Source organism: Rhamphochromis sp. 'chilingali' (assembly GCF_963969265.1).
Source record: "Rhamphochromis sp. 'chilingali' genome assembly, chromosome: 20".
Taxonomy (NCBI): domain Eukaryota; kingdom Metazoa; phylum Chordata; class Actinopteri; order Cichliformes; family Cichlidae; genus Rhamphochromis; species Rhamphochromis sp. 'chilingali'.
The window spans coordinates 29,948,431-29,959,622 of record NC_137947.1 but is presented as its reverse complement, the minus strand read 5'-3'; the positions used below and the strand labels follow the sequence as shown (position 1 = coordinate 29,959,622).

General features: G+C 41.2%; 1 long non-coding RNA gene across 1 annotated transcript; it reads left to right on the top strand.

Moving 5' to 3' along the window:
- The first annotated feature begins 5,974 nt into the window (after positions 1 to 5,974).
- Positions 5,975 to 10,005, top strand: LOC308388443. Its single transcript, XR_013970093.1, has 3 exons — positions 5,975 to 7,279; positions 8,026 to 8,213; positions 8,310 to 10,005. It is a non-coding gene; the product is annotated as an uncharacterized lncRNA (long non-coding RNA).
- Positions 10,006 to 11,192: the final 1,187 nt, after the last annotated feature.

Genomic DNA, 11,192 nt, shown 5'->3' with positions numbered 1-11,192 from the left:
ACCTTTCTCTGCAGTTACAGCTGTAAGTCTTTTGGGGTATGTCTCTATCAGCTTTGCACATCTAGAGACTTGAATTATTGCTGGTTGTATCACCTACGACAACTGAGGAAGTTCAGGGTCTCTCCAAAGATCCTCAGGATTTTCTATACAGGCGCTGTGGAGAGCATCCTCACACAGAACATGACATCGTGGTTTGGGAACAGCTGTGTGAAGGACCAAAAAGCTCTCCAGAGAGTGATCCGTACAGCAGAACGCTGCTGCAGGATTGCTCTCCCCCCGCTTCAGGACACCTACACCAGGAGATGCCGGACTAGAGCAGAGCAGATACTGAAGGACCCGTCCCATCCTGGCAACAAACTGTTCCAACTTCTGCAATCTGGTAGAAGGTTCCGCATCTTCCGGGCAAGGACAGAGAGACTCAAGAGGAGCTTCTATCCCCAAGCCATCCGTGCCCTAAACACACACACCCGCCCTCTCACATCATCTATAACTGACTGAGACAGGACTCTCTTCCAGACACTCTAAACCAAGGCACAATGTACATTTCAATTCCTTTAATTTTAAATATGTTTATATTGTCTATCCTGTAAAATAGTCAGATGTCTATTCATATTAATGTACAGAATTCACCTGCTTGCTGCTACTACTGCACATTCACCCAGTGTATGTATGTATATATATATATATATATATATATATATATATATATAATGTTCTTCCTCTACACCCCCCCCCCCCCCCCCCCCCCCCCCCACCAATTTTTGCACATGTCGAGGAGCGTGTCAGGCTACATTTCACTGTGTGTTATACTTGTATAACTATGCATGTGACAAATAAAGAACCTTGAACCTTGAACCTTGTTCATTACAAAATAGCTCAAGCTCAGAGTGTCTGTGAACAGCAATTTTCAAGTGAATGGCCAGCTTTACCTGCTGAGACGTTATAATAAATATCGATCTAATTAATTAATAATTACATTACATTTATATTTCCTGCAGGTGCAGAAGAATCAGGTCTCTATCATCTATTACACAAATCTCCTCATCACCAATCTAATCCAGATCTGCATAATGACCCTTTGGGTGACAAGAGTGGAAAGCATCATCACCATCATTATTTATTACTGTGTTATGATGGCCAACCTTTACTTCAGGATGTGCATTGTTCTGGAAAGGTACCTGTTCAGTGTGTGTGCATCCTTGCATGTCTCTAAACATGATCTTTGTACTGTGAAGCATCCTTACAGTCAGAAATATACTATTGTGCACTGTGATAATCAGAATTTGTGTTTCTCTTGTGTTACAGGTATTTTTCCATCACACACCCACTGCTGGACTGTCTCAGAAACACTAAGAGCTTGGTGGTGGTCTGTGTTCTGGTCTGGGCTTTTTGTTTTGTCAGTGTCCCTCTTGCCATAGTTTTAAATACATTTCAACATTTAATTATTTATGTCATTATTCCTGCTCCTGTGTTCATCTTCTGCTTAGCTCAGACTTTCAGAGCCCTGCCTGCCGTCAGCTCGATGTCCACTGTGGAAAAACAAAGAAGTCTAGGAACTCTGACTCTGTTGTTCTTAAACTACGTTGTAACAATCCTTCCCACAATTGCCTGTTATGTTCTTGATAATCATAATCATATCAGTTGGATTTTGTTTCTGCTCATTCCTCTGGTGGACTTGTTTTTTTTCATCTTCACTGTATGTGTGTGGTGTGAGGACAGCACTGCATCAGATGAAGAATATGATGATGAGTGCGGCTTACTTTAGAACAGACAGGAGTGTTGATGAAAACAGAGTCAAGAGAGAGAAACAAGGATGCAAATGGTTGAAGAGTTTCTGCAAAATGAGGCAAAAAACATCCTTTACAAATACTGTTGCATGAGGACATCAGACTGTCAGCCATGCTTCTCTCAACTGAAGTGTGTCCGTAAATAATTTAAAAATGTTTCATAATCTGCATGAACGCTTATTTGATTCCAATATTAACCTTTTTTTTTAATTTCTCATATTGATGTTAGTGCAGTGGTTCTCTAGGTGTGTGGCCAGAGTTCTGACAGATGAGGTGCAACTCACCTGGCAGATAAGTTACGCAGAACTAATGTTTAACATCAGAATCACTTTGACAGCATAACAAAGAAATGGGCAGCAGTTACGTTAATAATATGCGCATCTGCTGCAACAGATAGCCGCAATAAAGAAGTGTACTGAAAGTGCATGATTGCGGATGCCGCTCAGGTGTGTCCGCCTCCTCTGCATCTGCACCGCAGACCACCAAGTTATATAGTTTTCATCTCTGTTCACAAGTTTCTGGATTTCTTTATTTTTAATAAGACTAAGACTGAACCTTATTTTTCCATGTTTGGCAATCTTCAAATTCTGTTTAACATGTTACTTTTTAGAAGAAGTGGTGCAGACTAATGAAGCAGTCTAGTGGCAAAAGTTACAAATAGTTGTTTGAAATGAAAGTTGTTTGTTTAAAACAAAAATTACTGAAGGATTCATTGTGAATGAGTTTATTATCTAAATAACGTTGCAGCTCGGCTTTTCTGTCATTGTTTTGTTTAGATGGGGCATGAAAGTATTTTTTTCCTGCCATGTGGGGAATGATATAAAAAGTTTTTTGCCTCATCATATTTCTGTAGTCCTCACCTGTGAAAGGCTGATGGAGTATGATGATGGTGGTGTGGACAGCTAAGCTTGTGAAGGAGACAACTCAAAAACGAGGTGACATATGAGCTTCAAATTGATACCACATCATATCTATTAAAAATCTTGTATAAGTTTAAATCTGCATAACCTCAAACTCACTCTCAGAGGACAAGTTTTCTGAAAATCTTGTGAATGTCATAACTCAAGAACAAGCTGACATAGAATTTTGCAATTGTTGAGTCTCTCATTCATCTTATAAGAGACTCTTTAAAGTTAACACATTGTTTTTCTGGACTACATTTGTGTTGCCCCATAATAACATTTGCATTTCTTCTGATCTATTGGCTGATGGCAGCAGGTATTACTAAAACGTTTGCAATTTTTGCATCTATGCAGTGTAAAGCTGCAGCACAGGCAGATGAACTAAAGCAATGTCTAAGCATGACAAAATACACCAAGGGGCACAAAATACAAGGATGATGAGCTTTGAGTGTTGTTACCGGCTATTTACGCTTATGTTGTATTTTTAATCTGTGTTTGTGCACATGTATGTTTGTGTATGGACTTTTGTACGTATTAGTATATATCTTGTTATTTCTGGGGTTACAAAACCATATGCAAGACCAAATACTCTGGCTTCCTGTTTTTAGGAGAATGGCCTCCCATCTCAGTAACATATTAGCAAAACCTCAGCTACCCAAACCACCTGCTGTTAGAATGTAAATACTATATGCTGATGTAGGTTAAGCAATACTCATGGTTTGTGCATGTATAAAAGGGGAAATGTTGTTGGTAAGTCAGTTACGTCTCTGAGCACATCGGTTTTCAGTGAAGATAGAAATCTTTAAACATGCGGTATCATCGAGGCTGCTACGTTAAGCAGCTCTCATCTGATGTGTCTGTGGGTTTTCATGTGGTGGACACAGGAAGACTGAGTTACTAAAGCTCTCATAAAGTCACACGCGTGGTTTAATAAAAATTTAATAAAGTGTATTAAAAGCCAAATGTAGTTTTTAGCAAAGAGAAGCAAAACATGTATAAACATGAATTAATCTGAGTTTTAATGCCTGCTGGATATGGATCAAGATTAAATTTTTACTGGTTTGCATTGCAAATTTCCAGTCTAGTGCCATCCACTGTAAATACACTGAACAAAACTATAAACGCAACACTTTTGTTTTTGCTCCCATTTTTCATGAGCTGAACTTAAAGATGTGAAACATTTTCTACATACACAAAGGACCCATTACTATCAAATACTGTTGACAAATCTGTCTACAGCACAGTGATGTGTAGCATTGTAGCATATTTACAGGAAGAAATGTGGGATAAACTTCTTCTTGCTGCTCTGCAAGAAGATCATATTCTCCATAAAACAAGTGCAACAATGTTGACTTTTACACATTGTTCATAAATCAGAATAATACTCCATGTGGGATCATAGCACCAAGCAGAACTACTGAGCCACCTTTGTGAACATGTAAAATACATGCAACAACAAACAGGACTTCAATGGGTGACCTCATGCTGACTGCATGCATCTTCCATCTGTGACGGGCGTTCATCTTTGTCAATGAGTGTTCAGAAATACAGCAGAGAAGCAAAATTAAAAAACATGATGGAAAAAATGTTCCAGTGTAAACTGGCTGAACTTACAGCAACATGATAGTTTTATTACATGGAGTTCACATCTCTCTAACACTGAACAGCTTCCAGATAAAGACTGTTAGTCACTGTGGTTATCAACCACCTCCAACAAGAAACAGCGGTATAGAAAGGGCTTTAAAAAGGTCAGATATGAATCGGCAGTTTAGTTGTTGACAGTGTCGAAATACATGAAGCTGGTTAGGTTTGGGAAACAGCTGTACCGGGTTTTTATCATTGTTTACAGGTTATAGAAACTTTTCTGAAATAAACACAGAATTCAAGGCCTGTCTGACCAAAAACAAACATCTTTATAGATCTATGATCGAATTATGTCTGCAGTTTATCTGCAGCCAGTCAGCTTAAGAGAGGGTACGACTGGCCTGTACAGGCAGGATCCAGCTGTGACTACTGTAGAGGCTTTGAGTTCAAATGTTTGATGGTTAATGACAGCATGTTCATGCTGCAACATCTGCACTGTGATTTTATGATTTTACACATTCACGTTTGTTTACATAAAATAAAACATAAGAGATAATTCACTGTTTCATGAGCTACAGTCAGCACTCTGTGTGTGTGTGTGTGTGTGTGTGTGTGTGTGTGTGTGTGTGTGTGTGTGTGTGTGTGTGTGTGTGTGTGTGTGTGTGTGTGTGTGTGTGTGAGAGAGAGAGAGAGAGAGAGAGTCAGGGGATGGGGTATAATGTAAGCTGCCACAACTTCCTGACTCAAGACAAAAATTATCAAATTGCAGTTTTTACAGTTTTCAGCTGGAAGCAGTCCTGAGGTAAATACAGACGACTCCTATCACTCATATTCACATTATTTCTATTTGAAGAGCAGCAAATTATGAGAAAACTGACCTTCATCAGATATCTTACTGAAGTTTTAAAGTTACACTCTTTTCTTTTGTGCTTGTAGTGAGCTTCTGGATGAATGCGCTACTTTTTTACTTCCTAAAAAAGTTTGATTCTTGTGAATCGAGCTTGCTTTCAAGAATTAAATAAAGATTTACTGAAACTGCAGAGGGAATTTTCTGTTTTCACTGTTCTTGGTGGAATAATGTGGAATTTCTGAATCATTAAAAAAAATCAATTTCCTTTAGAAGTCTGAACATAAATCAAACTGAGCAAACTCCGGTCAGCTGTAGTTCAGACATATATAGCATTGGGCTCTATCATAGTTACATTGTCAGTTCACCAGGCCTTGTTTCTTCTTTTCATCCGTTGTTTCTTTTCTAATAGTGTTAACATGCTGCCTTTTCCAGAAACAATATTTTTCTCTGAAGAAAAAGTTTTTTACTGCAATTTCATCACTGAAAGCTGGAAAAAGATGCTGCCCATCATAGTTATGGTTGCATGGATCTATGTTTTCGACTGCCTGCCTTTGACCATACAGGTCCTTTGTTTTGTGGGCTGTGTGGTAAGTAAATAGTAAATTACTTTCATGTGTTTTTATGTCAGCATGTGAATAATTTTGAGATTTTTTTTAAAAGCTGATTTATAATAATAAAAAAAATCATTAGTTATTTGTTGCATGGACATTAAGCACTGATTCTTGTTTACAATGGATAACCTCAAAAAATTTACGTAATACTAAAGTAAATCCTTCCCTCCCCATCTCCAGCTGCCTCCCTCTTCCCGCTCCTCCACAACCACCCACACATGCAGGGCCTTGGAGTGGGGGTATGTCACCAGGGTGCAGAGGAGGCTACCCCCCCCCCCCCCCCCTGTCCCCTTCTGGCTGCCTCTGCCTCAATTTTATCCCACAACTTAGACATTCACATTATTCACACTCTCATTACACATACATATAGGATCTTGGGGGTGGGCACAATCACGGAGTCCAAATTACCATCAGGGTGTATACCTCACCCCTGACGTCGTTGCCCACCTCTCAATTTTAAATACACTTAGTCATTGAGGGCTAGCAGGAGGGACTATGCGCTTACCTGCTGCTCCTTGGCAGGTAGCTCCAAGCCCTCCTGGGTTTTAATTGCACCTTAGAACACATATGCATCAACACTACAATGAGCGGGTGGAGGGAGGTTTGGAGTCTTCTCCCACCCCCATTCTCTGCGGCCTGCTGGAGCGGGAGGGCTAGTAGGAGGAGTTGGCCGTCCGACTGCGGTCTGGGGTGTGGGGCCTCCCTGCTGCTGCGGAGTCGGGGCGGTCTGCCTCTCCCCACCGCAGGGAAAAGGGAAACACCACCTGGGTCTGGGTGCAATTCCCCCCTCCAGGGGCAAGGGTACCTAGACCCGGTTTGTAGAGTACGCTTGGGGAGTGTGATTGTGTGTACAGCGTCTCTTTATGTCTGTCTCCACGTTGGTTGAGTGTGGAGTGAGTGCATATGAGAGCATGAGGGTGGGAATGGATGTTTGTGTCTGTGTGTGCCTGTATGTCTGTGTCTATATGTCAGGTTGGGTATCAGACGCCACCTCTCTGGGGACACCTCAGGCCCTCCAAGGTTTGGAGGCCTATCTCCACCCACCACCACTTCCCCTGCCGGTGGCGGACTCCCTCAGGTGTCGGTGTGTTGGTGGTTCTTTGTGTCTGGGGGTGGGCGTCCGGGTACACACCGGCTCACTCCTTGGCGGCCGCTTGTCGGGGCCTGGGGCCTGGGGCTCGCTCGGGCCCCTTTGGAGGTGGGGTGCCCCCGGCCTCTCGGCCTGGGGCTCGGTCACTCAGGCACAGCTGGGGGCCGGCGGAGCTCACGGGCGCGTCACTGCAACTCCCCCTGACTTCTGCTCCGCGGCTGCTGGGCGAGCCCTCATCTGGGACTCTCCTCAGCTCTTACTGGAACAGTGGCGCGGCTGCCCCTCTGTTGGTCTTCCATGGTCTCTTGTGTTCTGGGGGCCTCTGGATGTCTGGAGTTTTGATCTCCTCCATACCCGCTTCACACCCTGGAGGACGGGGCTGTGGCCCCCCCACACTCCCTAGCAGATCATTACATGGAGAAACCTTTGGAATGCAAGCATGCTGATCCACACAGGTATGCACACATGGGTATTCACAGACGCGGACTAAAGCTTTCTTGGCTGCTGCCTCAAAGCACACTGTGCGCTGTCTATCTTGCGTGCTGCACAATATCGTTTATTATTTAGTAAATATTGATATCTATGACTAGCTAGTTTATTGTGATGTTGCTTTGTGTTCTCTATTATTATGTTGCTCTTTGTTGTTTGCTGTCTCCTCTGTTTGTTTTTTTTGTTTGTTTTTTTTTTTTTTTTCTCCATACAGGTGACCCAGGAGTTCTTTTTTTTTTTCTCTCTCTTCCCCCCCCTTCTCACCGTCTCTTCTCCCCTTTGGTTTTCTTTCTTTCTCTCATTCATTCCCCCTGTCCTATTTATTAAAAAAATTAAAAAAAATTAAAAAAAAATGACAAAGGATGAACTGAAGCTCTGCCATCACGTAATGTCGCATACTGCTGTTTCTGATGTCATTTAGAAAAAAAAAAAAAAAAAAAAAACTAAAGTAAATCAGAAACACACATCCTACACTATTTGATTGAATAGAGACCGAGGCAGGAAGTAAAACTAACAAAGGACACAAAAGAAAATGACCTTCACAGTAAACCAGGAAGCAACCCAACCATCAAGACCTATCAGATACAGAGACAAGAACACTTCCATAAACTGATATGGACTGAGCCTGCTGTCCCAGTATGCAGTACAAACACTGTTATACTGAGTCTTCCTTTTACTTCATTAATGTGACTTAAATACATGTTTCCTGCAGGCAAGAAGGAATCAGGTCCCTGTCATCTATTACATAAACCTCATCCTTTCCAATGTGATCAAGATTTGCGCCTTCAACATGACAAAAGCAAAACCAAATGACCGCACAGTCTCCAGCACTGCTTCGGTTTTTTACCTGTTGGGTGTGATGGCCAGTCTTTACTTCAAGATGTGCATTGCTCTGGAAAGGTACCTATTTGTCTCAGTGTGTGCGCTTTGTACTGTAAATGAAGCATCCTTATGGTTCTGAACTGTGATATGCAGAGTATCTGTCTTGTGTTGCAGGTATTTCTTCATCGCCTGCCCCCTGCTGGACTTCATCAGAAAAACCAAGACTTCTGTGCTGGTCTGTCTTCTGGTCTGGACCCTTTGTGTTTTCAGTTGCCCTCTTGGAGTATTATTAGAGCAGTCTGAACGCATCTTTATTTTTGCCTTGTTTCCTGCTCCCCTGTTCATCTGCTGTCTAGCTGGGACTCTCAGATCTCTGCCTGATGCCACCTCAGTGCCCAGTGAGGAAAAACAAAGAATTATAGGAACTTTGGTTCTGTTGTTGGTTAGTTACTGTCTGATTATCATACCTACAATCATCCTAATAGTTTTGGAACCATATCTTTTTGACAGTTACTTCATTTCCATCTTCTCTCTGCTCAATTCTTTTGAGATCTTGATTCTGTTTGTCATTATGTGTAGAAGTCCAGTTGAAAATCTGCTGGCATGTCTGTGCTGCTGCAGCAGATCCAGCAAGAGATCATCAGTGTGAGTGATGGCAGCACACACGAGTGGGTTCATGTCAACAAGGAAAGGAAAAGAGATAAGAGGAGAACACAGCAGGAGAGAGGCTGAGAAAGCAAGCAAACAATCTATTTCACTAGAACCCTCATTCACTAAAATGTGTATGGAACGTAAAATTTGTGCATAAAATCATTGTCAGATTTAGGAAATGTGTGCACGATTGTACATATTTTAGTAAATCAGACTCATTCTAAACGAAGGGGCTTGGCAGCAGTGCTGCCTGCCCCTATTTTTCTATTTAAGGAAGACATTTACCCAGAGGTGAAATTGACTAAAGAAAATGAGTAAAAAAATTGAATTGGCTTTAAATTCCAAAGGCCAATTGTGCTACCACTGCTGGTAACACTAGGGGAATTGGATCAAAAACTTTAATCTGAGCACCCAGAGGAGTGACCCTAAAACTGGGGGCATGCCTCCAACAGATCCCAGGAACAACATCTCTAGGAACAGCAAAGATCCTGCACAGGATGCCCAATCTAGAAGGATAAAGACGGGCCAGTGGGGATTTTTTTTTTTCAATTTCAGTTTAAAATTGTATTAATTGTTTTCTCACAGTAACATTTGTATTTCCTCTGATTTATTGAGTCACATGTCACATGTAAAGGTTTCAGGACACCGCCTCGAGACCTGGAGTTTGACACCTGTGGCCTATAGTAACTTCAGTTTTGTATGTTAAGTATACATCTATATTTTCTTATTCTTGCAAAAGTTTGGTCATATTCCATTTTATTCTGTGCTTTATGTCACTGTCAACTTTTTTCATTCGTGTTGGGTGGGGTTGTGTTCTGTAGGGCCAGGTGGTTTTATCTCTTCCTTAAATCGTGGAAAAAACATTTTTGGTTGAACTAACTTTAACTTTAAAAACACCAAAGATGATATAGTAAACCGTGAAATCATTATCTTTGTCAGCAGAAAGATGTGACAACATTTGAACCGTCACCATTTTTTAGCCACTAGATGGAGACACAGGGTTGAAAATAGGATGGTGTTTTAGAGGTTTGTGTGACGGTGAATCTGTTTGACTATTCTGTGTTTACAGTTGAAGAGGGACAATAAATTGTCCACAGTTTGTTTTTGTTTTTTTGGTAGTAACTTGTTAGATATGTATTCAATCATTTGTCTTTGGTGTATTTCCTTTGTGGTGCACTGCACTCTGTAATTGTAGACCTGCCTGGAAAATCCAGTAGCGAGTTAGATCCCCGGCACACCACCAACCAATTCATGTTTCTAACCACTTTTTCCCCACTCTGTGACACACTCCCTGAGGAACAAACTCGCACTATTGGTGATTGTGTTTTAGGAAATGTGAGGCTAGAGACATCAGCACCTGGCTGAGGATAAATAAAGACTTCATAAATAATAATTGAGTAAATGATTTAATAACTGATGAACATATCAGTTGTGTGTGTGTGTGTGTGTGTGGGGGGGGGGGGGGGGGGGGGTGTTAGACTAGGTGAATGAGGCTTGTAAAAAAGTGCTTTGAGTGTTCAAATAAAGCAGAAGAGCACTATGTAAGTATCAGTCCTTTTGCTTTGTGTAGTTGTGCTTGTGTTAAAGGTGGAAATGTTCTATAGACTTGTTTTGACACAAGTGCTCTCACACTGAAGATTGCACATTTAAAACCCATGTTATCAACTTGGTGTTTGCTGCCACATCACCTGCTCTGTTGGGTCTGTGAAATTTTATTGTAGTGGAAAAAGGAAGATCGAACTTGTAAAGAGTTCATAAAGTCACAAACATGATTTTAAAAAAACTGCCAACTGCAGTTTTTAGAAAAGCTAAGCTAACGTGTGTACACACACTGCATTTAGCACTGTGTCTATGGTGCAGAAGCTTTAAGTTTATCCTGACTGGCTGTTGTCAGTGTGAACACCAGTGAGTACAGGGTGGAGTCCATAAAGTGTTACCACAATTTCCTCGTTCAAGACAAATTCGTCATATTGCGGTTTTCACCCACTGGTTCAGCTGGAAGCAGTCCTGAGACAAGTAAGAGCAAAGCTTATACTAATTCATATTATTTCTACTTGAAGAGCAACATAGTTATGAAGAAACTGGCTTATAATTAGAACAAATCAGCATTTTCAGACAGCATGTGGAAGTCATAGTACTACCAACTTTTCTTTTGTGCGTGCAGTGAGCTTCTGTGTGAATGCAGAGGATGTAAATGTGCAGCTTTACTGTACTTTTTATTTGACAGAGAAAATCGGATATTTGTGTTCACGTCTTTGTTTAATACAGTTTTAAAGAGGACAGGTGTTTGATCCTGCTGAAGTCAATATATGAAATGAATTGCCTATTGTATCCACAAGTCTAATAAAAAATATCCATGAGGATTATTTAAAGTTATATAGAGGTGTTTTTGTCTTTATTTGTTAA